At 41.1% G+C, this 27,514-nt stretch overlaps 1 protein-coding gene and 1 long non-coding RNA gene across 2 annotated transcripts in view; one reads left to right on the top strand and one right to left on the bottom strand.

Annotated features, from left to right (window-relative positions):
* The window catches only part of bcl2b (BCL2 apoptosis regulator b), a 37,141-nt gene that overhangs the window by 6,830 nt on the left and 2,797 nt on the right, over positions 1-27,514 (bottom strand). The gene's annotated exons all lie outside the window — the stretch shown is intronic.
* LOC129171718 (uncharacterized) lies at positions 1,703-27,274 on the top strand. Its single transcript, XR_008566825.1, has 4 exons — positions 1,703-1,870; positions 2,645-2,715; positions 6,739-6,850; positions 26,923-27,274. It is a non-coding gene; the product is annotated as an uncharacterized LOC129171718 (long non-coding RNA).

Genomic DNA, 27,514 nt, shown 5'->3' with positions numbered 1-27,514 from the left:
TTGGCATACAACACTACTGGCAAGAATGCTTGATTCATACTATACTGTTTTTAGTTCACAACATTATTAGTATGAATGCTGAGAGTGAAGGATTCACACACTGAGCACATTAGCATTGATGTGAATGCTTGATTCTCAGCACTTTTGGCATACAACATTATTGGTATAAACACCTGATTTTTATTCTTTCACGTTTTTACCTCATAACATTGCTAGTATGAATGCTGAGAATGAAACCATGAATCGAGCATCGACATATTGAGCACTGTTGGAGCAGAGCAGCATTAAGGGGAATGCTCGATTCTCAGCATATAACCAGTCAGAACAAAATGATCGTGCTGCATTTATGGAACAAAAGACTATAAAAAGATGACGTCTATTATTAACGTGAGCTTTTAGGAGACAAAACGAATTTCCTGTTTCCCCTCCCCCCTCCCTTCCTGTCCTGTGGCATTCCTGAGGCCTGGTGGGTGGGTGGTGGTGGAGGTGTGTGTGTGTGTGTGTGTGTGTGTGTGTGTGTGTGGGTGGGTTGGGTGGGGGTGCGCATAGTGACACACATGAGAAAGGATCAGCACTTTTGTCCCACTTTTTGGGCCCCAGGTGCCAAAACTCTGGCCGCTTGTGAAACCGCACGGCATTTCCTTGGTTAACACTGGAATCTTTTGACGCATTTTATTTTGGAAAATTGTGAACACGCACCTCCTTCCATGTGCTCCCCCCTCCTCCTCCTGTTCCTCTCCAGGATCCGGGTATTAATTAGAGAACAAGCTGCTCCAGTCAGACCTCCAGCTGAGGGGAATGTTTCGCTTGGCAAAACACAGACCTCCATGGCTCTCTTTCTCTTTTTCCCCTACTAAGGCTTGGAAATAGACATCTCAGTGTGGCATGAAGCCATCATGTGACCATGAATACTCAGTCATGCTGTCCCCAATGCGACCCCAGACATTATCATATGTTCTCATCGGAAACAAAAGACATCCAATTACGGTAAGAGGCTGCTGATGGATGTTGCAAAGAATCCCACCAGGGCACTCGTGCTCATAACTCCATCAGACTGAGTCAGCTGGGAAATGGGAGGAGCAGGAAGAGGAGGTGTTGTCAGGTGGATGCGATGCTATACTTTGGCTTGTTGGAGTTTATTTATTAACACACCTTGTTAAATGAGAGCAAGCCGAGCATGAAAAGTGGTCTTTTCCCACTTCACAATACTAGAACCTAAGTTCAGACTGTCCACTTTTTCTACCGAGGACCTTTTTTCTCATAATATTTAGACTTTATTAACGGAATATTCAAACTTTTTCCCAACCTCATTTTTCCAAATCTGCATTTTTAACATTTGTTTTGTTTGTATCTCATAATATTAAAAAAATACACATTTCCAACTTTTTACTTTTAAAATTAAATTTTTTCATCATATGACTTTGATCCTGTCAAACTGTTACTGTTTTTTCTCATAAAATTGTAATTTTTTTTCTGAATGTATTGATTTTATTCTCCTAATATTTCAACTTTATTCTAGTACATTTTTTCTTAGTTTTCTTGCTTAATTGTATTTTTAGAAAGTGCCAAGAGCCATTAAAAAACAGCCGCAGGCTGAAAATGGGACAAGGGGCAAAGTGTGCCCCAGGTCATACTTTGAACACCACTGCTTTACAGTCGTGGTAATCGCTGGAAACTGCAAAAACCAAGCTGCATTGAACACATCCCTCACAACACTACAGCCTAGCAAACTACAACAATGGGCGACAATAAGACTCTCCCATTTACTTCTTTTTTAGGTACAGTAAGGAGATAAATTGTATTCTAGAGGAGCCAAAGTGGAAACAGTGGAGTTGAAAATTGTAACGTCCACTAAAGGCACAGCAACAAGGTAAGCTAACGTTAGCACGTTAGCTTCTTTGTCAATTCTAATGAATGACACAGCAAAGACAAATGTTCTCGACCAATAAGTGACCAGAAGTGGTTCTCGTTCATCATGCGGCCCATATTTCATAATCCAAATTTTAAGTCAAGTCCCGAATTGTTCAAAATGCACAATTTCCTCAGTTGTCCAATTTCCTCTGTAGCTAGCTAGCAGGATTACTCGAAACCCTTACAACCTATTTCCACAAAATGTTTTGACACAAGGACTTACATAATACTGTCTAACTAAAAATGGTTGAAAAAACAATGTTGTTTTCACGATTTGCAAATTTTAAAGCAAGTTACATTTTTGTGCAAAGCAGTAATCTGGAAAAAGAGTGACAAATGCCTTGATCCTTTGTCAGTACACCGCAGTAAAAATAACAAAATGGCGCAACACAGTGTTTATTTTTTGTCGTTCTTGTTGGTGAGCCAATAAGGGCAGTTACCCACTAGACCAGGGGTGTCAAACTCGTGCCATGGAGGGCCGAGACACTGCAGGTTTTTTTTCCAGCCAGTCACTAAAGCAGGTGATTTTAATGATCCACACCTTCAGTTTGAGGGAAGGAGCTCATTAATTAAATCACCTGCTGAAGAAACTGGTTGGAGAGAAAACCTGCAGCGTCTCGGCCCTCCAGGGCACGAGTTTGACACATGTGCACTAGACACAGTAGAGGGAGCTGTGGTGAAAAATTATCTTGTTGTGTGTTGGCACTTACTTTTTCATTACCGCCACCTACAGGACTGGGGTGGAATGCTACGACAGATGAACCCCCCGAGTTTGGATGTTAGGGGTGGATGCCTTGCTCACAGGTACCGATAGATGATGTTTATGACTATTTTTGTTTCAAACAAACACCTCATAGCAGAGGTTTGCGCTTGAGTCATGTGACTTGGACTCGAGTCACAATTTTGATTACTTTGGACTCGACTTGACAATGTCATCAAAAACTTGCAACTCGACTTGGACTTTCACATCAGTGACTCGGGACCTGACTCGACTTTAGTCTGATGACTTGAAGATACTTGAGCTTTTCAGTAAATGTGTTGAGGAAAATGTGTCCCCATTTAAAGTAAACTCATTTAATCATTATTTTTCCAGCAAGACAACCTATTTTCCGTTTGAATCTGCCAATGCATCTACTAACATCCAATGAGGTTTAAGAGCAAGCGATTTATGTGTGGATTATATGTCTGTGCCCTGACTAAATCCTGAATGCTATTTCAGCACTCTTTTTCTGTGACTAAGTCTTGCACACTGGCCTTATTTTATGTCAAAAATAAACTGCATTCATTTTATTTGTCAGATTTTATAGATTGTTACATTGTGAAAATGGAGTTTTATTTGGGAGACACTACTGTAAACAGTCCTGATGACTTGTGAAGACTCGAAAATTTGACCTGTCTAGTCTTGACTTGGACTTGCATGTCTTTACTTGAGACTTGAAATTAAAGACTTGACACTTTTTTTTGACATTTTTTTTTGCATTTTCTTTTTCTGATCTGTACAGCGCTTTGGGGCTGCATGAACTGTTTGTTTTAAATGTGCTTTATAAATAAACCTTGACCTTGACATTACTTGAGACTTGCAAAACACTGACTTGCTCCCACCTCCGCTTCATTGGGTGCACACAAAAGGGTGAAAATTAGTAAAAACACAACTGGCAACTAATTGCCCTTAAGTCATTGAGCATTAGATCATTGTAAAACTTTGAGGATATCTACTGTATATTTACATGTCTGCTAACATGCATTCCAAAGTATTTTGAATACAAACCACAGGGGGCGCCACAAATATCATGTGTTTTTTTTTTCCACATGGCTGCTGCTGAATTTCTGAATCTTCGACTCTCAAGGTAAAGTCCAATTCTATAGCTCTATTCGACAAGAGAAGTTAACTCACGGAACTTATATGGAGTTATCTACAATCACACTTTTACTACATTAACTGAACCCAACATAAGCAAGCACTTTGGCGACGGAGGCGAGGAAAAACCACAAATAGAACCAAGACTGACGCCCCCTACGTCTTACTTTTCCATCCCTTTCCTCTTGAAGTGACCAGCATTATTGAAATGTGAGCCTTGGGAGAATCCTAATAAGCAGCTGGCACACACAATCGGAGGATGGGCGGGCAGGGGGGGACGGGAGGGACGGGAAAGGACAAAAACAGCAGCATTTATCACACCTACAATAGAGTGTGTAAACCTTCCATTCATCTGTAGCCTCCAGCAAACCATCTGCCTTTGACAGCAGGTGTGCACCTGGAAATAAAATCCGGTTACCAGTTCTTTTTTGGATCAGTGCCTTTTAAAAGGTCACGGCAGAAGCTTTGAGAGTCGCCAGGTCGGCTCTCCCTCTGACTGGAAGCCTCCGCAAAGTGAGGTCACACCAGGATGAGCTGGCCCGAGTGTCATGGTTACCTCCACATTTTCATTTGCTTTTCCCACCAGCAGGGCCACCTCGTGTTTGTTTTTCACATGATTTTCGGACCTTTAGGGAGTTGACACATTTCGTCCTCCTCGGACGGACCTTTTTTGGCTCTTGCAGGTCCGCTGGGCATCCTCTACCAAAGACTTTGTCAGGAAGATAATGAGTCATCTTGTGCCCAAAACACATTACACAGTGATGTGTGTGTACGTGTGTGTGTGTGTGTTTTTGTGCGTGAACGTTCTGCTGGGTAATTGCAGGCCAACTGAGAGCAGAGAGAAATGGGCTAAAGTTCAGCTCGTAATTAAAGGACCCTTATGTGGAATCCCTGTATGTTTATTTCCAAAGCGTCCCCGCATAACTTTAAATATTGCATACGCCGCTCGTCGGCTTGCTTTGATTTCCTAATGAGCTTCTCCTTAGCTAATTAAAGTCAAACAAAAAGCCCAAATTGGAGTCAAGAGGGAGTGAAGGGAGAGGGGGAAAAAGATGCTTGCAAGACATTTATGCCCTTTGTAATTGATCTGTTTTCATCCAATTATAGTGATTTATTGGGCAAGAAACCTAAGTGAGAGTTCAAATGGACACTATAAGCCTTTTAGGCCCAGTCAATCAGCCATGAACAACAAAGAAGAAATCATGTAGAATAAAACAGAATGACATAAAATACGATATCATTTTAGATTACGGTACTCAAAAACGATATTCAAAAACCTGATTTCACACAAAACCTTTCAGAGTGGTGGACAAGGAAGAATCAGTGAATTTAACACAAAACCATTTTTACCAAAAAAATAGAGAAAAACTCTTGTTATTCAGAGCATATTTTTGCCCATATTCCATATTGTACAACGTAGGGGGCATTTAACTTTATAACTGAATATCTGGTCTTATACTACTGTGTTAAAATCTGCGACTAACGCTCGTGCATGTGAGTAAGTGCTAGAGAGATGCACGCCCTCCAGACACAATAGGAGCAAACAGAGTATGGTAACCTTCCGTCGGAAAGCAAGGTCGACTTCCATCTGGGTCCCTTGCGTGAGATCCATCGACACTTCACCAAAAAAAAATTGATGACGGAGAAGTTTGTCGCCGTGCTCTCTCATTAGTCGGGCCAATTCTCATATGTCAGCAGTGCCACCATTTATTTCATATTAGAAACTCACAGCTCTCAGTATGAGGCAATGCACTTCTACACCGCTGCAAACTACAATTACAATTTTTTAAATTTTTTTTTTTAACTGAAGACCTATGACAGCGTCAATCAAAACTGAGCAATAATTTTATTGAGTTTCTGCATCGCACAAATATACGCATTAGCATTCAATAAGGTCCTCAGATCTTACCTTTATGCATTCCCACATAGAATCGTATCGTATTTCGTATTTCTTAATTGTATCTTAACCCGTGTATCTAGATGCGTATCCAATTGTTTACCACAAAAAGATTTATATCCCTACTTATTGTAGATAATCATTTTCTATCTGCGATTAATTATGAGTTAATAATGGACAAAATGCAATTAGTTGCGATTAAATAGTTTAATTGACTGACAGCCCTAATTAAATAAAAAACAAAATATAAACATTTCTGTATCAATGTTAGGTATTCTTAGCCTTGATGAATTATCATTATTATTGAATACATTTGATTTAAAATATAAACACCAAAAATGGCATTAAAAGATCAATTCTTGTAAATGATATGATGTTCCATAGTACTCAGCATTGTGAACACCCAACTGCGTCAGGAAACAGAACCAGTTTAACCTCAGTGACTTCATTTTCCATGTTGGTTTCAAGCCCAAAGGCTCATCCATATTCAAATGTGCGTCAGCAGCATTGTTTTAGCATGTTTACCAAACATAGAGTATAACAACAACGCTTCCTCACCCGTGGGAGTGATCCGCTCTGCTGGAACACGGCGACATCGCCCACATGCTTTTTTTTCTAGTGTCTCTATTGTCATCTGTTGTCTGTAACTGTAACTGTAAGTGTGACATTTTATTTTAGAAACGCTAAAGAGGAGACTTTAGGGAATAAGAACTCAAAGGTCCTTTTAAATGGATCCAACGCTGACTTTCTCATTGAACTGGTCCTAATGACTTGTATTGGGCAGCTTTGATCCTACATGAAATGGACTACAAGGTGACCTTTGGGAGCTTAGGGAATCGTTGGGGGATTGGAGGGGGGGTCTTAGGGGATGGTTGCAGACGATGTTTGCTCTCCCTCCTCCTCTTCATCATTTGCTATCACTCACTTCTGCATGCAGAGGCAATAAATCGGACAACCTCTGCAGCTCTTTCATTGTTTGAACACACAAGGCCCACTTGTGATTTTGACCTTGAAATTGCTGTCTTAAAGCAACAGTGATGAATATTAATTTTGCTCATATGTTCCCCTACAGGTTTAAAGTGTTCTAACATCAGCTAAGGGAGTAGGTGTGTGGAGCAGAATGATGCAAAAGTCAACTCAAGCAATTTCAATGACACTTTGTGGAGATGTGAAGCATGACCAAAGTAAGACCAAAGATACACTATATTTTATGTTTTCACTTTTCTTGGCAATTTGAGGTTCCATGCATTTGAGGTTCCACGCTGGAGCCTATCCCAGCTGACTTCGGGCGACAGACGGGGTACACCCTGGACTGGTCGCCAGCCAATCGCAGGGCACATATAGACAAACAACCATTCACACTCCCATTCATACCTATGGACAATTTAGAGTCGCCAATTAACCTAACATGCATGTTTTTGGAATGTGAGAGGAAACCGGAGTACCCGGAGAAAACCCACACACGGGGAGAACATGCAAACTCCACACAGAAATGCCCAAGGGAGAATCAAACCCAGGTTTTCCTGATCTCCAGACTGTGACTGTGTGGGCAACATGCTAACCACTAGACCACCTTGCAGCCCGCAATTTGAGGTTAACCTCTTTTTTAAATTGCTATTATTTATTAATAGCACCAGGTATATCCCTTTCCGGACTTCTCACTATAAGGCAGTGCTTCTCAAATAGTGTCGCGGGCCCCTCTGCGGGGGCGTGGTGAACTGTTGGGGGGGGGTGTGAGAGGCAGGGAGGACTTCCAATATTAGTGCAGACCTGCCAACTTGTATGAATTTGTCATACTCAGCGTGTAATTTTTACTATTGAATACGCTTGTATGCTTCACTGCCCTCCATTTTGTTGCAGTTCAGTCTGTACAGTACAGATAAATAAATAGATATTATCCGTTTCTCAATAGTATTTCAAACCAAGGGGGCGCAAAAACATTTTGGTCCCCCAGTGGGAGCAAATATCATTTATATTTAATAGCAAAAAAATTATAATAAATATTATTATAATAGTATATTAATATTATATTATTATTATTATTAATAATAAAAAGTTTTGTCATGTACTACAATCATTTTCTGTGAATAAAATGTAGAATTTCCAAGTATTTATTCTAAGAAAAGAAGTAGAATTTCCACGTATTTGATATAAGTGTGACCGTTATGCTAGTACAATACAGTATCTCACAAAAGTGAGCTCACCTCACATGTCAGCAACCATTTCTATCAGAGTATAGCTTCTCAAAAAAGGATCAAGTATGTCCTAGTTTCCAGGTACTCACTTCTGTGAAATACTGTAGGTGGAGGTCAACACTCTATTGGGTCACTGTACTGAACTTTTAACCATATGTTAAGTAAAGGAAAAGAGACATCATACATTGTTAAGGTCAAATGATTACATACAGTACAGTTGTTCTATAAATGGATTCCTTGGTGCGACTATAAGGGGACATCTGGCTCATCCGAGGACATCCACTTTAGGTCCATCCGCAGGAAGTGACCGAGCCGAGTCGGACATAGCAGCTTGAGTGGTGCGCCGCTATAAATAATGACGCAGCTTCAGCTCTTAGCCCAGCGCTGACAAACCTAATAAAACAAGCTGGCTGTTCGTTTAAAAGGTCAGCTGAAGACGCCGGCAGAGCAAATGACGAAAAAGCTCCGCTTAGTCATGACTGCCCGCTGCCAAAAAAACCTAGCATGAGTGTTTCCTTGCTGGTAAGTACACTAATGGATCCCTGCAAGGAAGCCTGGCAGAGAACATCAGCTGCTGCCATGACGTGCTATTGTGGCTTCTAAATTCCACAGAAGCAGTGTGATGCTCTGATTAGCGCCCGGGAATACAACCATGAGTCACTTCAGTGAATGAAAGGAGAGTCTGTTGTAGCCCTGCTAACGTTAATGATCACGCAGTAAGCTAATCTTTCACATAGCTTTAAATCAAGGAAGGTGATTGTGGAGTGCCATGCATGACCCCAGATGAACTCTTTTTGCTAGAAGCACAGTGGCAACATAAAATTAATGTAAAAGTAACATACGTTTTTTTCGGGGCACACACCGAAATTAACTAGCAAAGTCTCATTTTTACTGTATTACTGATAAATACTTGAACAATAAATGGCAACTGTCTTCTCTAGCCACCCTGTTTCTGTCCCTAGCTTCTGGAAGACCTCTTGCACCTTAAAATGAAATCACATCATGTGATTTCAACAGGACAACAGTCATAATACGTCACGTTATGACTGTTGTGCACAATTATTTATTACTCCTTCAATATTTACTGTAGACCTGAAACCACCAGCTTACCATCATACCAAACAGATCAATCATTATCATTGTCATCATATGCTGAGTTCAAACATACTTTTATTTTAAACTGGGGGCCCCAGCCAACCTTTCTAAGTAGACAAAAACAGCTAGCACGAGGCAGCTAACAATGCACGTAACGGGACACATCTAGTCCGCCTATAGAGCGCCTATAAATCAGTAGTATCCCTACTACTAGCTACTACAAGCTCACGAGCTACCTGTTGGAGAAGCCTGTAGTAGCGTCACTATCTTAAAGCTAGAGACATTGTTATCCATATACGTATATGTTAAACAACATATGTTAAACAACTTAGACACGAGACACGTAACTAGTGTTTTGAAGATGAGGCATAATTTTCATAATGATAACAAGAGAGCCAAGTTGTTAAGTGACACTTTAATATATTAAGCTAGAACGTGATAGTCTCTTGTAGCTTCCCCATGGTACAAAAACGAAGAAAGAAACAGCCTAACCACCCAGCTACCAAACCAGAAACTGGACAGCTAGTGATTGCCTGGGATTGGAAGATGCTAGTTGATATTGGCAAGTAACTAATCTTTCCCCAGAGATTGCAACCACCACCCTAAGGCCAGACTTGGTCCTATGGTCCCCTTCACTAAAGGTGTTCTACATCGTAGAGTTCACGGTCCCATGGGAGGATTCCACCAAAGAGGCCTACGAACGAAAGAAACTGCGCTACACAGATCTGGCAGCAGATGCACAACAACGAGGGTGGAAGGCCAAGGTCTATCCAGCTGAAGTATGATGCAGACGTTTTGTGGCTTCCTCTACCATAAGACTTATGAAAGACCTTGGCATTCATGGACAGGCTCTGCGACAGACAATAAGATCAGTCTCTGAAGCGGCCGAAAGAAGCAGCCAGTGGCTATGGATCAAGCGCAAGGACACTTGCTGGGCTCAAAGCAGAGGGGGGCACACACCTGGTTCGCCAGGTGTTACCGATGAGCTCTCTGGAGGTGTCATGGGCCTATCATTGGGCCAATCATTGAAAAAGTTTTTTGTTCCCAGGGCGAGACCTTACTGCCTAGCTCATCTCCCTCCACTTTCCAGGCACTACTTTACTCATGAGTGGGCATGGAACACAGGCTCAGGCTTGATCACCCTGTAGTTGACCGCCTTTGATGAGAGTGTCTAGTGTTGAAAGGCCGAAACACCCACTGATTCAAAGGTACACTACTGATGATGTGTCCCAACATTTACATCCTTCCAATGGCTGAGATAAAGTTCCCACGCCACTCTCAACATCCACGCCTCATGTGATACCATCTATTGGGACAAAGGACATTTTTTATCAAGTCCTGTGTATTTATGAACCTAAAGACAAAATGTCACTGAGGTAAACAAGTCACATTTGGAGTCCGAAGACCAGGGGCTAGGCGGAAAACTAGCTAGGTAACTAGCTGCCGCCAGTGACAGTGTGTAAACAAAGATGCCAGGAGAGTCAAACGGCCATGAGATTGAAAGGTGAGCAATCACACACGCTGGCATCAATAGGCTTAGCGTGTGACAAGCTGTCGTCAATTGACTCCACATTTTACAGACTAATTTTCATTCTTATGGCAATAAGGGACAAAGTGCGTCCCTTGTGAACTCAGTACTGGATACGTACTTTTATCTGGTCACACATGCGTGAGTAGATGCAAAATGTACTCGCAATGTCTCAAATTTTACTCACAAAATGCGATCATTCAGTCGCAGTCTGGAGCCCTGCCCTGATAGCGAACCGTGGGAAGAACACATTCCCCAAGTGATTGCTCCCGTGACAAAACCTGAGCTAATTTCCTGTGACGCAGGCGGCGTGCTGCCCAGAGCCTTAAAAGTGACACCAAGTGACCCCTTTAAGACCCTTTAAGACCACACAACCACAATCTGGACAGGCGGGGGCTGGAAATAGACCGACTACTGTGTGTGTGTGTTTATGTGTGTGGCAGCTGATTGTTCTCAATTTGAAAAGAGAGAAATGAAGTCACTGAGGTTTCTCCCCATGATGCATTAAAGTATTCCATTGTTGAAGCAACATAACCGTACAGCACGAAAACCTTCTGTTTTGAAAAGGGCCTTTTCAGGGAGTGATTGCCTAACTTTCTGAACAGTTGACTTAGTGTAAAGTCACTTCCTGTCCCAGACGCAGCAGGGATGACATCATCGTCTGCTTTAAGCCGGACTGTGGTAGAGCCAAGTGTGGTAAAATTACAGAGTGTGTAACTAGGGAAAGACTGCAGGCGGGCCAAACATGCAGTCGTATAGCGTGGAGACAAAGTGGGCGGTTGGGGAGGGGCGCTACAGTTTATTAGACACCGTAACCAAGAGATTTTTCTATTTGTTTGGAAGCATTCACTGAGATCTTGCCTGGAGAAAAGTTCACAAAAGAACCACTTTGCCTTTGATGGAATCCCAACTTGGCTCTGTAATTTGGGGAGTTGCGCCAAACAAGTCGTGTGTGTGACAACTGAAGGAGAATTCAACATGTCAGGCGAGGAGAAAGTAGTGCGACATCAAAGTGCCTCATTTGGTGTCGTCTTTCATCCAAGTGGACGAGAACTCCTCGCTCGCTCAGTCACTCACTGTGGTGCACGTTTACACTGGTTTCAGATTTGCTCCAATGAGAGAGGCCCTGGTACAGGACGGGATCAGAAATGGGTAGAAGTTGTTGGTGGGCGCTGCGAGCAAAGCACAGCAGAGCGGTGCCGATCTAAGATCTCAGATGTCCGATAATGTCACACGAGACAATCGCTTGTTTGAGGCTCGGCTCCCTTGGGAGCATCTTTGATGTGGGAACAGCGGAGGAGGCGACGCGCTCTGAAAAATTCCCACAAAGCCACAGTGAAGGCAGAGCTCTCATTAGTCCTGTTTCCACCAAGCCAGCACTCTTCAATGTGGTAGACTATGTGTTGTTTCCATTGGGACCACATTGTCAGAAAGCTAAAGAACTTGACTTCTGCCTTCTCTGTTATTTTTATTTTGCATATAACATCTGCTTCCAAATGGCTGATATAGCCAAAATAAAGTAATAAAGGTATAAATTAAAAGAGAAGTACAGTAGACGCCCCTACAACGTAAATAATCCGTTCCGAGAACCTTTATGTTATAAGTTTTTTATGTTATACAAAGTGTAAAATACATGTAAATAGCCTAATCCGTTCCAAGATCTTCCCAAACTCACCCCTTTGGCCCTTCAAAATATTCAAAGTCCACCAAATATGGTGGGAAAATATAACAAAACGTTAGCATAAACATAGTAGAGTAACATTCCAATATAAAATAAGGTAATAAATAAGATTACTGTAAATGAATAAAACTGAAAAACAAAAACAATCCTACCGTTCACGAGATGTCTTGATCAGGAGCGCAAGTGGAGGCAGGAAGGAGGAGGAGGACTAGCGACTCAAAGAGTCTAAGAGTCAGCTGGTCTCACAGACAAACGCACACGCACCACACGATAATGCTGTGTGCAAAATTTTTATTTGTAACTTAACTTAATTGTTTATAAGTTAGTTTAAGGGCGACTACGAAGAAGAAGGATGTTGAAGGGACAAGCCTGTCTCTCACACAAACTCACGTACGTGCTGTACAGTATAAGTCAGCCAATGAGATGAGAGCGTCGGCGGTGCCCCAATAATCAGCGTGAAGCGTCAGAAGGCGTCACCAAGTGTTAGTCTGAACTTGCACCGACTCGAGGCATTAATAAAGTTGATTGGAAAAAAAAAAAAACTTGCACCGACTTGACGCTTTATGTTATTTGGAAATCCTTCCGTAATACGAAGCAAAAACTTTATGTTCAGTGGAATTTATTTAAAAGGAGGTTTACGTTATGCAAGGTACTACTGTACTACTTTAACAGTAGGGGTGTCACGAGACAGCCAACTCACGAGATGAGGCGATCCACAAGATTGTGTCCACGAGACGAGACGGAATTTTAACATTCATTTTACGAAAAACGTACAATGAAAAAATATGACTGAAAAAACAGCCTTTTTTATTTAACCGAGTCACAAAACAATGCAGGTGTGTTTTGAAATGTTTATTGTCCCACAAATTGACGCTCAAAGATATAATTGTCAACATTTTTTGAGACAAAACAAACCAGTGTTATGATAAAATACTGTATAATAATAATAATAATAATAATAATAATAATAATAATAATAATAATAATAATAATAATAATAATAAAATAATAAAAATAAAAATAATAATAATAATAATACACACCACTGTTTTTCTCTATCTACCTGTGTTTGTCTACTTACGTCAGGGCTGTCCAGCTGTTCTTTGATATTTATAATTAAAATGTATTTATTTATAATAAAATCAACAGTATACATACATTATACATATTTGAAGACAAATCTTTGTGTTTGTATTAGTTATTAGTATCAACATTTTTTTCATAAAGCACTTAATGTGTGCTTCCAATAATGCCTTGCACACTCCCACTTCCATATTACTGTATCATTCATAGTAGCGATGCCATAGTTCACACTCTGATTGGCATGTGGCTGCCCTGTTCTCGCGATACAAATTTTCTCCAAGCGAGAAATTGCGTCACGTTTTAATCTCAAATGTCTTAATGTCAAATATCTTCTGTATGACAGCAGCACTTATTTAAGGACATACTGCAAAAATTCTAGTCAAAGATCCTCTAGTGTACATGACAAGAGCGCTCAGCTGTTTTGAAGGACATTCTGCAAAAATGCTAGTTAAAGATCCTCTATAACAGGGGTAGGGAACCTATGGCTTTCTTAACACTTATTTTTTTATTTTTTCCACATACATTTTAGAGTAACACATTACATAAATCACAGTGTTAAAATAACATTCAAAATAAAAACATTGTCATGCATTTTAATCCATCCATCCATTTTTTTCCCGCAATGCAGGTGGCCAGAGCCAATGCCAGCGGTCCTTCCGATATTTGGTGTCAGACACCAAAACTCGATTATTATAGGATAATGCGGTAGCCTACTAAAGCACGGAGAAGCTCTGATGGCCCTAAAATATAGACGAGAGTCAATTCTGGACTGGTGGATGCAGGACGTAGTAGAGTTCACTCCAAAAAAGTACATTACAGTATTAGGTGTGTGTATATTCACTCTAAAAACTCACTGAGTCAGGTAATTATGAATATGATGACCAGTTGTTGCAAGGCAGAACTTGTGGAGCACTATCACTTGTGCCCCATAGGCCATAGTTTAGCCTCGAGGCTTCATATTGAGAAAAGCTTCACCATCCATTATGAAATAAGCAAAAGGGGAACTTATTTATCTTATTTCAACTTGTGAACTCCAGATGAAAAAAAAATATAACCTTACTTCATCAGCTCTGTTGAAAACAATATGACAACTCCTGCCAATCGCTCCCTCCCACTGTCATCCCTCCCTCTCTTCATACTGGGGGAAAGTTCAGCGACCTCTCTCTGGCAACCAGCTGATTTTCATCGAGCGGTATGTGAGGAATGCATTGATGTGGGGAAACAAACAAGTGGTTTGAGGCCGTGATACGAGCTGCAGAGAGCGAGCCACTATAGATAAGCCAGTCTGCAGTCGGAGAGAGAATGGAGGCGGGCGGCTGAGGGAAAAGTGCATTTGCATGATGTAACCGAATAACTTCATCTAAACATTCTTCAGCCATGAAACACTGATATCTGACGCCATCATTTCTTTTTTGTGCTTCAGTGGCTTCTATGCGGTTTATTTGAACAGAACAAACTTTTGCCATTTGTGGTTTGCTTTTTGTTGTCATTGATGTGTTAATATACTTTGTGTGGTTTCTCTTAAGACAGTCCGAATTCTAAGTGTACCGATAAGTCACTGTTTTAATCTCTTTACTTCTTGTAGTTACGTCATGATCATGCATTTTAAAATGTGTTCAACATTGTAGAAAATAGCTTTTTCAAAGTTAGTTTGGGAACATCTAGGGCCGGATGAATAGGTTTGCACTTTAATTCTGTTACGTTGTTCGCATCCGACCAAACAAACCGAACCAAGCGAGACAACGAAACCAGTTTGGATTAAGGGTTGCTAGTTTGAAAGCACCTTAGGCTGTATACACACTAGAATTTGAAAGTCTTGTACAGACCAAAAAAACAAAACATCACGGCAATACCACTTCAGATGATCTTGGACCGGTTGATTTGATCCGTACCGAGGTTCAAGTTCACACCTGACCAAACAAACTGAACTAAGTAGAAAAATGAACCCAGTGTAAATATTGCCAGTGTAAAAGCATGCTTAGACTGAATTCACACTTGCCATTTGGTACTCCGGTTTGGACCAAAGGCAGGAGTGTACTGAATCACACATTGGGTTCTGGTTTACTTAGTGCTGACACTGGCGTTTTTGTCATCAGACCAAAAGATGCCCAGTAAAATATGTATGCAAAAGGCCATAACCTGATAGGCTGACAGACAATCAGAATCAGAACAATCGCACAAGAGTCCATTTTAACTGCGCCAAACCCTGAAAAGTGTAATTAATTTTGGGCATTTCCATATGCTTTTTGCCATCACTTTAACACTGGTCCATGTTCTTGGTAGCATTCACACTTGAACTGAAATGAACTGAACAAAATTAGAGTCTCAGATTTGGATCAAAGTGTTGACACTTGACCAGTTTGTTTTAACCAGGCCAAACCTGACAAGTGTGAACACAGTCTTAAAGTCCAAAATCAATGACCTCTGACGATGATCAGACCTCTGACCCCCCACCCCCCCCCCCACACACACACACACTTCTGGATAAATGTTGTAGAAAGTATTAAGTATTGGAAGCTGCTATAGCTGCATTTTCACTTCCTGTATGTGTAATGACCCCCTTTATTTTTGTCCTTTTGGAGCGTATTGATTCAAAACAGTCCTGTTGTAAAAGGTTACCGAGTGTGACATGTGGATGCTTACACGAGTACATTACTTTGCAGTCATCAGACGGCATCAGCTGAGAATCATATGATTGTTGAGTCAGATGACTTAAAACAGGACAACTTGCCTCCTGCCTTTTTCTTACCAGCAAGAAAAAATGTCTACAATTTGTCCTAATTTGCTGTTTCAACCCTGGTGGTCACATGATGTAGCTTCAACTTTGCAATTACACGGAGGTCCAGGATGTTAAAGCCAGGAATATGTCCTAATTTTTTCACCTTTTGTGCTCCATGGAGTGGATATATGTGCTCAAATTACATTTTAAAAAGCAGCAAATGGTGGATGGACTACCATTCATCAGACAAGCCAGCTGAATCTTTTCAAATTATGTTGATTAAATGGAGAGAATTAGTTTTTTTTTTTTTTTTTCAGCAGTGTGCCATTAAATGTGAAAGACAAATGAAGCACTTTATAGGTCAATTTGCAGACTTAATTAGAAGTAGGTGGTTCTGGACTCGCCGGCTTCCTACGCCCTCGTCTAGACATGTCGACATGTCCTCTGAGTGGCAAAATGACACAAATGAATCTGGGGCGTTGTAAAAAAATGTGGTCTGACAGAAGATACATGGCAAGCGTACTATACTGCCAAGAAAAAAAATGCAAATCAAAACAGCTCTGAGGGAAAATAATTTGTCAAGTTCTTTCCTTTCCAATTCCCGCCATGTTCTTTGAAGTAGGCGTCATTATTTGAAGTTGCAACGACAGGCTGACAAGCAATTAAAAGTGTGCACCTTGAGTGAAATTGATGCACTACACGGCCCTCCGCCAGTGTGCACGTGCCCCCGTCAGAAGGGGAAGTCCTCTCCACGGCTATAACATTCATGATGAATTCAGGGTTCCAACTTATTCAGATTATTTCGAAGCTTGTAACAAGGCGCCTCCTGTACACTCACTGGCCACATCATTAGGTACAGCAGCACAACCTAACCCCATCCAATACAAAAACTTATGGAAAAAAAACAGCATAATAGAAATGGTTGTAGACTCTCACAGTGTCGCCCACTGGGCATCTGGGGCCAAATGAAAAGAATGCATACACATAAAAACGTGCGCCACTTCCCACGTATTTCTTCAAATGTATAAAATGTAACAGTAAATAGTTAATAGTTAGCATTGTTAAGCATAAAAACGGCTAAATGAACAAAAATACAGTACAAGTGTAAAGCATTCAAAAGATGCATTCAAAAGACGTTGACGTAGTATTCTATACTGGTCACAAGGTGGCTAGTTAATGTTACTGTATGTTACTGTTCGGTGACTGTGAAAGAAACAACAAGAACAACAAGCTTTTATTGCAGGTTTGAACTATCCCACAACAGGCACAATTATCCCAAATAAAATTCCTTAGTGACAACACGGGCTACTGTTGCAGCCGTAACACACGTTAAGTTGAAACTCAACTCTGAATCCCTGACGTTGCACTTCCGAGGTCATGTCACTTCCTGTCCGCCACTCACTCTGCGAGTAGGGAACCCATTTATAACAACACACACAAGCATGAGTCTTATTTATGTCTTAAATGGCTTATTTACTCTTATTATGTCTACTATATTGGGGAATATGAGTGGCTCTAGCCTCTTATAATGTTAAAACACGTATTTAGAAGGTTGTAAATGTGTTTTTATGCTCTAACTATGAAAATATTTGATTTAGAAATAAGAAATCCTAATAAGCAGAAATGTATTGATCACTGTGGGAGCTGGAACCAATTAACCACGATAAATGAGGGATTACTCTAATCAATGTGTAGAAATGGTCACAACTGAAGGGGAAAACATTTTTTTCCCATGTTGAGACCTCAGTAAATTCCTACATATAAAGCTGTTTAATATTTATAAATAATAATGATATAAAAATGATAATAGTACATAGTATTAATAATATAGATATAATAAATATAATATATATAATAAAAATGCTAATATAATCTATACTATTATTATAAGTTTAGAATGTATATATTAAATAAAATGTAAAAATACAATTAAATAAATACAAAACAATACAAAAATAAGCTGTAACTATTCTCATTTAAATAATGTACAATAAATAAATAAAATATATATAAATGGTATTGTATATGTCATGTAATGTAACATCTAATAATGCAAATAAAAATAAAATAAATATATAAAATAAGACAGAAATAAAAGGAATAAAAAATAAATAGTAACAATACTTTATACTTTTTCTTTTTTTTTTTCTTCTTTTTAAAATGTGACCCATCACATATTTATACCTCCTATCTAGTGGACCTTTAACATTGGTCTCTTCCACTAGACTATTTTACCCATTGTGCCACCGTAGTTTGAGGTTCGAAGTTCATGGCATCGAGAATTACACTCCCCTCCAAAAGTGTGTGTGCCCCATAATACTCCACAACTGAGAATTAGCATTGTTGTAAAGGCAGAATTTATGATGGTTTGATGTCATTAGGTTGTTGTCAGGGTTATCCTGATAGGACGCGCACCAGTAGAGAGAAAGGATTCACAGAATACAATCAGAGTCAGAAAAATTGCTATTTGCAAAAAGGGGAAGAAGCAGCTCTCTCGGAGACCGAAGCCTTCCAAAGACACCGGAGTCTCCCAAAGAGCCGCCCACCCTCTCTGCCTTTTTATTCAGAGATAGGTTTCCTTTATGGACAAGTTTCAAGCTTCACTTTGCAGCAAACCATATAAGGATATTAGAGTGCTCAGTACTTTTACACTTGCTTTCTTATGCACAAGTGCTTATTAAGTGATTGCTATTTACATTTAGTGTAAACTATACTACGAATAAAAGTAAGATTAAAAGAGACATATGCAATATTTACAAAGTGGAATAGCAAAAATGTGTTTTCATGTGATAATTCATGTACATTTTTCCATCAGTTGTGCATGTGTACCTAATGGAGTGCATATATATTTAGCTTAAGCGAAATCAATACATACAAACATACTAACAACGGCTGATGTCACTTGCTGCCCTCTGGACAGATCCCATTTCCAGATGCAGGAATGGACAACACTGCAGGGATATTATTTACTGCATGGAGATCATCTGACTGCTAACATTTTGAGGGGAGGACATTTGGCAGAAAAAAACAATAATCCCTTACTGTTTATTAATGGCTAGTTGCACCGGGTAATCCCAGCAGTGCCAATGATAGTGTGTGTGTGAGTGTGTGTGTGTGTGTGTGTGTGTGTGTGTGTGCATGCACGTGTGTGTGCGTAAGGCGCCCCGGGGCCATCTGCTCTCCGCCATGCTCACATGTCATACTGTGACAACACAGCCTTATTGATTCACACCGCCACATCCGCTTGTGTGTGTACATTCTGACGTGCCACACTGTGAGTGTGTATGCACATGTGCGCCAGTTTGTGGACAGCAAATAATTGATTTGCACCAGTACATCCGCTTCTGTGTTTGCTAGCGAGTGTATATGCATGCATATGTGTATGTGTTTAAACTGTTACAAAGTTTAACAGGTCAGTCCACTCAAATAACAAGAATCCAATCATATTTCTTTCCATGAAAACAGAATCAATGTGTATCAAGAGCAGTTGCTAAGGATATGAAAAAGTACAAAGCATGTTTGTAACTATCACTGTGACAAACGTACAAGAGATCAAATTAGCTTAGGCTAACGTTAGCCCTTTTGAGCAAATTTAATCCGTAAAAGATCTTGGGGACATCTTGGGCCATTCAGTTTTTTATTTTCTTGTGTTTGCCTGTGTTGAATCAATTCAGGTGAAATGTGCCTTAACCTGATGTAACCCGCCCTGTTCCGCACCGCCCGCTCGAACACAGGACCTTCGCAATAGGAGGCGAGAGCGCTGACCACACGGCCAAAAGCCCGAACTGTCGACCGCGTGTTCAGCGCAGCTCTTAAGGCAGAGGGAGTGAGGTTTACCAACGTACGCTTGCACAGCCTCACAGGCTGGCATCCGTTACACTTAGATTAGACTAAAATGGCAATACTACACAAAAAACGACACGTCCCATTGAGAATCTCCCGTTTTTCATCCTACATTTATCTTAACGTAAACTAATGCCATCCTTCATGTTAGGATTTCAATTTGACCTTAATTTGTGTATTTGCCCACCAGACTGTGGTACTTTTTCCCATGCAAAGCATGCGACACATTTGACTGTTTTCTGCATGTCTGCCTATAGTAGCTACTATGAAGGGTTAGTTTGTTTTATTGTTTTATTTGTTTATTAAATTATCTAACACTCAAAAATCAATCCGAAGTAATTCAAGACACGCTAAATGGTTAAATATACGTTAAGAAAAAACCTCATAATCATTTATTCTTTATGATTAGCCTACCTAATCATAATAATTTATCATAATAAATAATTTATCATAATATCTTGTTCACCTTTAACATTTTTCCATTTTAGTGTGGGCTTAATCCTTAATTGTTTTCTTGGAATAAGCCATGGGCCCAGAAAAAAAAAAGTTGTGGACTGCAAATGGCCCCCGGGCTGGATGTTGAATGGATGTTGATGGGTAGATGGATAGATGGATAGATGGATAGATAGATACTATAGATAGATAGAAATAATAATGTATGCTATTGTGTGAACTTCAGACATCTCAGCTGGGTCTCATTGGCCACTCTTGCACCAACACTTTTATAAAAGATACATGGCAAGCGTACTATACTGCCAATATTTACTACTATACTGAGAATATTTTAGTCTCTTTTAAAAAGCCTGGTAGGGATGGGAGTACCCCCCCAAAAAATAACTACAGGGGCGAGACAATTGGAAAAAGCGTTTAACCTTGCTCTATATATTGATATGCTGCACGGCTTGTGAGCTTGTGCCCGATGGCAAAGTCAGCGGGCATCCCAGCGGGCTCCTCGTTATCCTGCTCCCACCATGACGGAAAAAAGGTGGAAAACCCCGCTTTCATCTGCCGCCGCCTCAAATAGATCATTATGACTTGTTTTTTTGTTTTCTTCCCGTACAGTTTGTGGCGGTGTTTGATAAGAAAATAATGATCGTGCAGAAGCAAACGGTGGATTTAAGTGTAACATGACAATTAAAATGGCCACATGAGGAAGCAAGTGATGCTACACCGCCTCTATATTTAGAGGCCTCTCACATGTCCCTGCATTTTTCAGGGATGTTACCTGACACTGAACGGCAGGTCTCAGGGTATTAGGCTGTTGTTTGTACTGTGTGTGCATCCGTGGATGGATTTGGTGCATGAATGCATGTAAATAAGCGCCGGTGCTTAAAGAGGGAGGCTACCTGAGGGTCATCCATTTAGTGTCCAACTTTATATATTATTCATCCTTGTATGTGTGTGTGTGTTCTTTCACTGTCTTTTAAACAGCTCCGACACATGTAACCTCATCAAACAGGAAGCTGGTGGAGATCTAGACAGGATCATAAATGGAGATACACATACAGACACCCTGCCTACTTTTGTTCCAAAATGGTCATCTGACAAAAGAGCAAAAAACGGCCCACACCCTTCATTGGCCACTCAGGAAAGAAACACCCAGCTCCTCTCTATTATTTATTTGCAGTCTTGCTTCCCCCGGCAGACATTCCTGCGGCCCTCCTGAGGAGAGGACGCCCTGGAATATACAGTATTACACTGGAAGCACATGCACAAAACACCACAAATCACAGTCACAAGGCAGCCTTTAATGAGGTGTCGTCCAGGTGCATCTACGTGACGTGCTCTCACCAAATGCTCGGCATGTCTGGAATGTTTTAGGGCGGCGTGAATAGAACAAAAGCAGAGGTATGTGGAGAAGAAATTGTAAAGTTGTTGCATCATTACAGTAGATAGAAAACCTCAAGTTCTTCAGATGACTGACAGCTCAGACAATTAAACTGACTTCAGTGGAAGAACAAAAACTATGGAGTTTACCCTTAAATCATTTACAATAAATCCCTGCACTGTCAGGACTAACGGTATAGGAGGAGTCCAGTTCTTATCGTCTAAATCAGAAGTTATTCAACCGGAAGTGTTTTTGCAGCCGATTCCTTAAAAATAGCAGAGCACTCCTGTCATATACGAGATCTTTGATTAGCTTTTTGCAGAAGGTCCTTGAAAACAGCCGAGCACTATTTTAATATAAAGGATCTTTGACTAGCATTTTTGGAGGAAGGGGCCTTGAAAACACAGCACTGACAAAAGACTTTTGCCAAAGATCCAGTAGAGTAGATCCAGTAAGCAGTAGATCCTTAAAAACTTCTCTTATAGAGGATCTCTGACTAGTGTTTTGGCAGTCGATCCTTAAAAACAGTACAGCACTCCTGTCATATAAAGCAGGGGTCCCCAACCACCGAGCCATGGCCAGGTACCAGTCCGTGGGCAGGTCGGAACAGGGCCGTGGACTCAGAGATAATAATCTCCAACTTATTTCGCTGATTTCAGGACCAAAAATGGACTGCCAGAGCCTTTTGTGACTGAAGGGTTAACCCCGCCTCACTCCTCCGCCTCCTGCTGGATTCCTCAGACAAGAATGCTTGGAAAAAGCCTCTTTAAGCTTGGAGCATCTCTGGGGGACTTCACATGTCTTCACTCCTTGAAAGGAACTCTTCATGTCAGAGCCGTCTGCAGAGGTACGGCCTGAAGGAAAGAAGGCTTCTGTGGGTGTCAACATGGTGGTAGATGGCAAGAGGCCGGTGCAGCTAAAAGGGTACAGTGAAGGGCTGCTTCAAACTACACTGAGCTTATTTATTGTCACTACACGACATTAGGCACACTAGTACAATGCAATGCAAGAGCTGCATGAAAAAAAGGCCTTTAAAAAGATAATAATGCTTATTTTTGTGAGCAGGTGATGACCTTTGCCAAATTGGTAATTGTTGTTTAGCTTAAATGTCCACAAAACTTTGCATATTTCCTTAATTTCCCAGTGAATAATGCATAAATCCTGATGACAAAATGTATAGATATACACGGGACATGGTGTTCCGATTATTGTGGTAACCTTATTTCACGTGCAAAAGCGTGATGTACTATCACTTTGTTCGTTTGTGGAGCTGTAAACAAAAGAAGCCAGCAAAGTTTAGTGAGGACCCTCAAACCGAAGGCCGTTAATAGTCTACTTGCATTGGGGCCAAGAGGTGCAGTAACTGGCTAGAGCCTGTAGATGCATACATAACAATAAGGCCTTCCGTTAAGGAATGGCCAACCTTGTCTGTAGTCTAGTACTAGAATGCTGTGTCCACTTCCCTCCCATATTTGTTGAATATACATCTGTCATGACCCTAGGCATCCTCCACTTTCACTTCACTTCCATTTTTTTTTTTAAATAAATGAGGCTAGCTGAAATGATGTGTTAAACGGTCCACGATGGAGACATAAATTGGAGATAAGTGATGTTTTTATTTTTGCTCTCCTGTGAGTGTTTAGATGCGTTTCCTTTTGTTAGCCAACTTCAGCACCACTCAAAATGTCACCTAAATGGCGATTAATGACTTCCTCAAACAACCCCAAATCCACTCAGCCTCCTCAGGCGAGGCGAGGCTTTGGGTGTTGGTGGTGGGCGGGGTTTGTCTGTCCAGATGCCCAAGTTTCACCTGTCAACTGGCATCAACGTGCATTGCCTCTCCTGCACGCAAAAACAGACCACCTGGCAGCTTGCTGCATTCCTTTTGGCAACCTGATCCAAGTCCGTTAAAAAAGGCGCTCAGGTGAATTAACTCATTCCTTCCCTTACTGGGATAAATGAGGAAACCTCACCATGCAATCAAATTGGACTCCTTGTCAACGGTCTGTACTGTGGAACCACTGATGAGGAAGGAATTGTTTGGGACATTTTTGCATGGAGGCGGTCAGTCAATATGAGGTGTGTCATAATCTCCAGGACTAGTGTCTAAACAACAAGTTTTCCCATTTGAAGTAATCCCCATGGAGTCTTACACATTTCCCAGCCTTCTCTGCTACGCCTTCATGCACTCCTGAAAAGATAATCCCGGGATTCTCTGCAGATCTGTCGTCACGCCCATCTTGATGATGAACCCCTTAAACTTGGGCAAGAGGGGGGAAAAAATCCCACGAAGCCAGTTTGGGTGATAAGAGAGGTTGCTCCAGTATGGCGATGTTCTTCTCGACCAGGAACTGTCATGCTCAGGGGCTTTGTGACATGGTGAAGCAGCCACGGGTTATCCTGCCACACTCTCGCCTCTTCTTGCACAGCAAACAAAGCAAACACTGCAAGATCTCTTTGGAGAGGTGCTGGTTGCTCGTCTGGCCCTGTGGCAAGAACCCACAGTGGACGATACCCCTCGCATTGAAGAACGCAATCAACATCAACACATACTGTACCTTGTGCCAGAAGTGTGGAGTAGAGTCACACGACCTGGTCTCAAGTCACAATTTTAATGACTTTGGACTCAACTTGACAATATCATCTAAGACTTGCAACTCAACTTGGACTTTGACATCAATGACTTGGGACATAACTCAGACTTTGTCTGATGACTTAAATACTGAGATTTTCAGTGAATGCGTTGAGTAAAATGTGTCCCCATTCAAAGTATTCAACTAACGTGATGGTTATTGTGTCATTTCCAGCAAGACAACATATTTTCCCATTTGAATCTGCCTCAATGAATGCATCTATTAACGTCCAATCAGATTGAACCAACAACAGTGTGGATTACATAAACCCTGAATGCTATGTCAGCACTCTTTTTCTGTGATGTTAAATTGTTAAAATGACATTTTATTTGGGAGACACTAAACAGCGCATGTGACACGTGTGCGCATGGGCATGTTTTATCTAGAAGTGGCTTAGACTCAGCTGTGATGCCTTGACTCAACAACCCTTAGTAACCACTCCTATATTTGGACTCCTATGTGGTCCTCAAAACAATAGGAAACAGAAAGCGGCTGACAGACGACTGTTTCCATGTGACAAAAATGTCCCAAAAAGGTCGACTTGTGTCCACCTTTTTGGTTTTAAAAGCCAAAACAACGTCTATTGGTTGGGCATCTGAGGGAACCTTTTAAAGAACATAATTTCTACACAAATCACTTTGCAGATGGTGCGTAAGTACCTAAATAAATAGATGGAATCAGTCCAAAAGGGAGCACATGTGGTACACTTTTCACTAAAACAAAGGGATGTCCAATATTGGCTTTTTTTGCCGATAACCAATGTGCTGATATTGTCCAACTCTCAATCGATACCGATATGTGTAACATCACATATGCCATGGAAGGACTGAAATAGACAGGACTGGACTTATTACCTTATGGATTATTATTATTTATTATGTATTATTGCACTACAAACTTGACGTGATCCATTCCGTATTTATTTAGTTATTCTATTTTATTTTTCTTATCGCTCATGTCTTGCCTTGGTTGTTTTATTTTGTGATTAAGTTAATTATGACATTTTTGCAGAGCTGCTGGAAACGTGAACTTCTCTTGGAGGTTAATAAAGTATCTACTTTTTTACCCCCCGATATTGCCCAACTCTCAATTACCAACATCACATATCTCTTGTCGTGGAATTAACACCGCCGCCACGAGTGGCTGCCTTTCAAGCAGCTCTGTTTGTTTATTCAAGTACATTTTTATGTGCCACGAGAGCGACGTCCCGCATCAGTGCGATTCCCCGTCTACTCACTGATATCGAGGCGGCAGAGACGGGGCTAAGATGAAAGTCAAGCGGCTTGCAAGGAAGTGGAGATTCAAGCCTTCGGTATCTTCTATTATCACGGGAAACGTGAATTCACTGCCATGCAAGCTCCGCGAGCTGGCAAGAACGTCACGACCTTCAGTGAGTGCATCTTATTTGTGCTTCACTGAATGATTAACAGCTAGCATCCCAGATGCTAACATGGACCTAGCTGACTTCAGGGCAGTTAGAGCGTACAGGAACACAAGAGCCTGTGGAAAGCGCAAAGGAGGTGGGCTTTCGCTGTATGTGAACAAACTGTGGTGTCATCCTGGCCATGCGAACATTAAAATGGCCATCTATACAGCATTTTTTTTTCTTCCAAATTGTAGGTCCGATATTATCGGGCATCCCTACTCAAATAGTTTGCTGAAAGCTGATTAAAGATTAAAATAGGCGTCAGCTCAGAAGCAAACAGCACAATTTGTCACAAGGAAGTACTGTTATGTTTAAATAATGAATTTAAAGACATGCTGCACACTCACCGGCCACTTCATTGGGTACACCTGCACAATGACATTCAATATAAGAACTGTATCGAAGAGTCTACCTTTACAACAAAGTGATGCTATTGCAGTTGTGTGCAACAGCACAGTCTCATACAGAAATGTGTTAATAGTTTAACCCTTAAAAGTAGGGATATCAGTCCAAATTTTGTATTAATTTTGCAAAGGCAGACCTTTTAATAGAGCTCATGGTGAGTTGGACCTAATGTCGAGGCCACTGAGGATACTTTAACAATTCAAACTTTAACAACAGAAACAACTGTTATACTGCAATCGCATAAAAAGAGACCCAAAGGGGGGTACATGACTTCTCCCTTCACTATTATTACCATTTTGTTTGTCAGTGCTCCTCACCAAATTACAAAAAAACCCATTAGGAATTAAACATTGTCTAAATGAGAGGAGATCTCTTCTGTTTTTAAGCTACTACAAAAACACTATCAAATTCAAGAGAAGAAAGCTCAGCTGTTTTTAAGCACCTATTGCAAAAACACTAGTTAAAGATCCTCTGTATGACAGGAGAATTGGAAAAGATTTTGAAAAGATCTACTGCAAAAATGCCACATTCAAGTCTTGAATCAAACTTGCGGGACGGTCCGAAGTAATTCAAGAGCCAGATGAGGCACGTGTGCCGCGAGTTGAATAGACCTGCTCGTCCCCTGCCATGACCCTGAACAGGATGAGCAGTATTCTGTGTCAAATAGCTGAAAGATGTTGCAACACTGAAATGTTTGGAAATATGACACTTCGAGATGGATCATTTACCCAAAGTGACCCAAAATGAGACAGATAATCCAGACTAACATAATGGAAAGTCTCCATCCTTCTCTTGTCTTTCTCCCCTCATCTCCTCTCAGCCACTGGAAGGTGACCTACATTATTGCACCGTAGGCTCCAGAGACATTTAGCAGGCTGCATCCTGGCACCAGAAAGCACACTCAAGTGTTCCGACTGAGACGAGCGGAAGACGGCAGTGTTGAGCACAGCAGCGGTGGTGGTGTTGGATTAGCGCTCCTGGAGGGCCTAGCCGCCTTTTGATATGTGGCACAACCTCATGAAGAAACACACATACACTAGAGGGGAATGCTAAACGGTGAGATGGAATCCTCTATATGAATCATTGATGACACCCCCCACACCCTTCGCACTCCAAAATCTGATACCTGCAGGCCAAAAAAAAGCGAATGTTATGTTTTCATTAAAGGCACCTCGGCTAATGAAGATGCTAATCTCTTGCAGATTGGTCTAATGTGTTCCATATTGGGGAGGACGGTCGCTAGTTAGGACTCAATTGTGTTATTTACGTGCACTCGTTGTTAGCACCTGAAGCTAACATGTCAAAGCCCCTATGCCCAGAAGCTTAAATGCATGAATTCAATCATTTTTCTACATGCTGACATCTCTCGTCTCCTCCCTGCTGCTGACCTCATGCATCACACTCCCATGACA

This window comes from Dunckerocampus dactyliophorus, chromosome 2, assembly GCF_027744805.1.
Source record: "Dunckerocampus dactyliophorus isolate RoL2022-P2 chromosome 2, RoL_Ddac_1.1, whole genome shotgun sequence".
Taxonomy (NCBI): domain Eukaryota; kingdom Metazoa; phylum Chordata; class Actinopteri; order Syngnathiformes; family Syngnathidae; genus Dunckerocampus; species Dunckerocampus dactyliophorus.
This window is presented reverse-complemented; position numbering and strand designations above follow the sequence as displayed.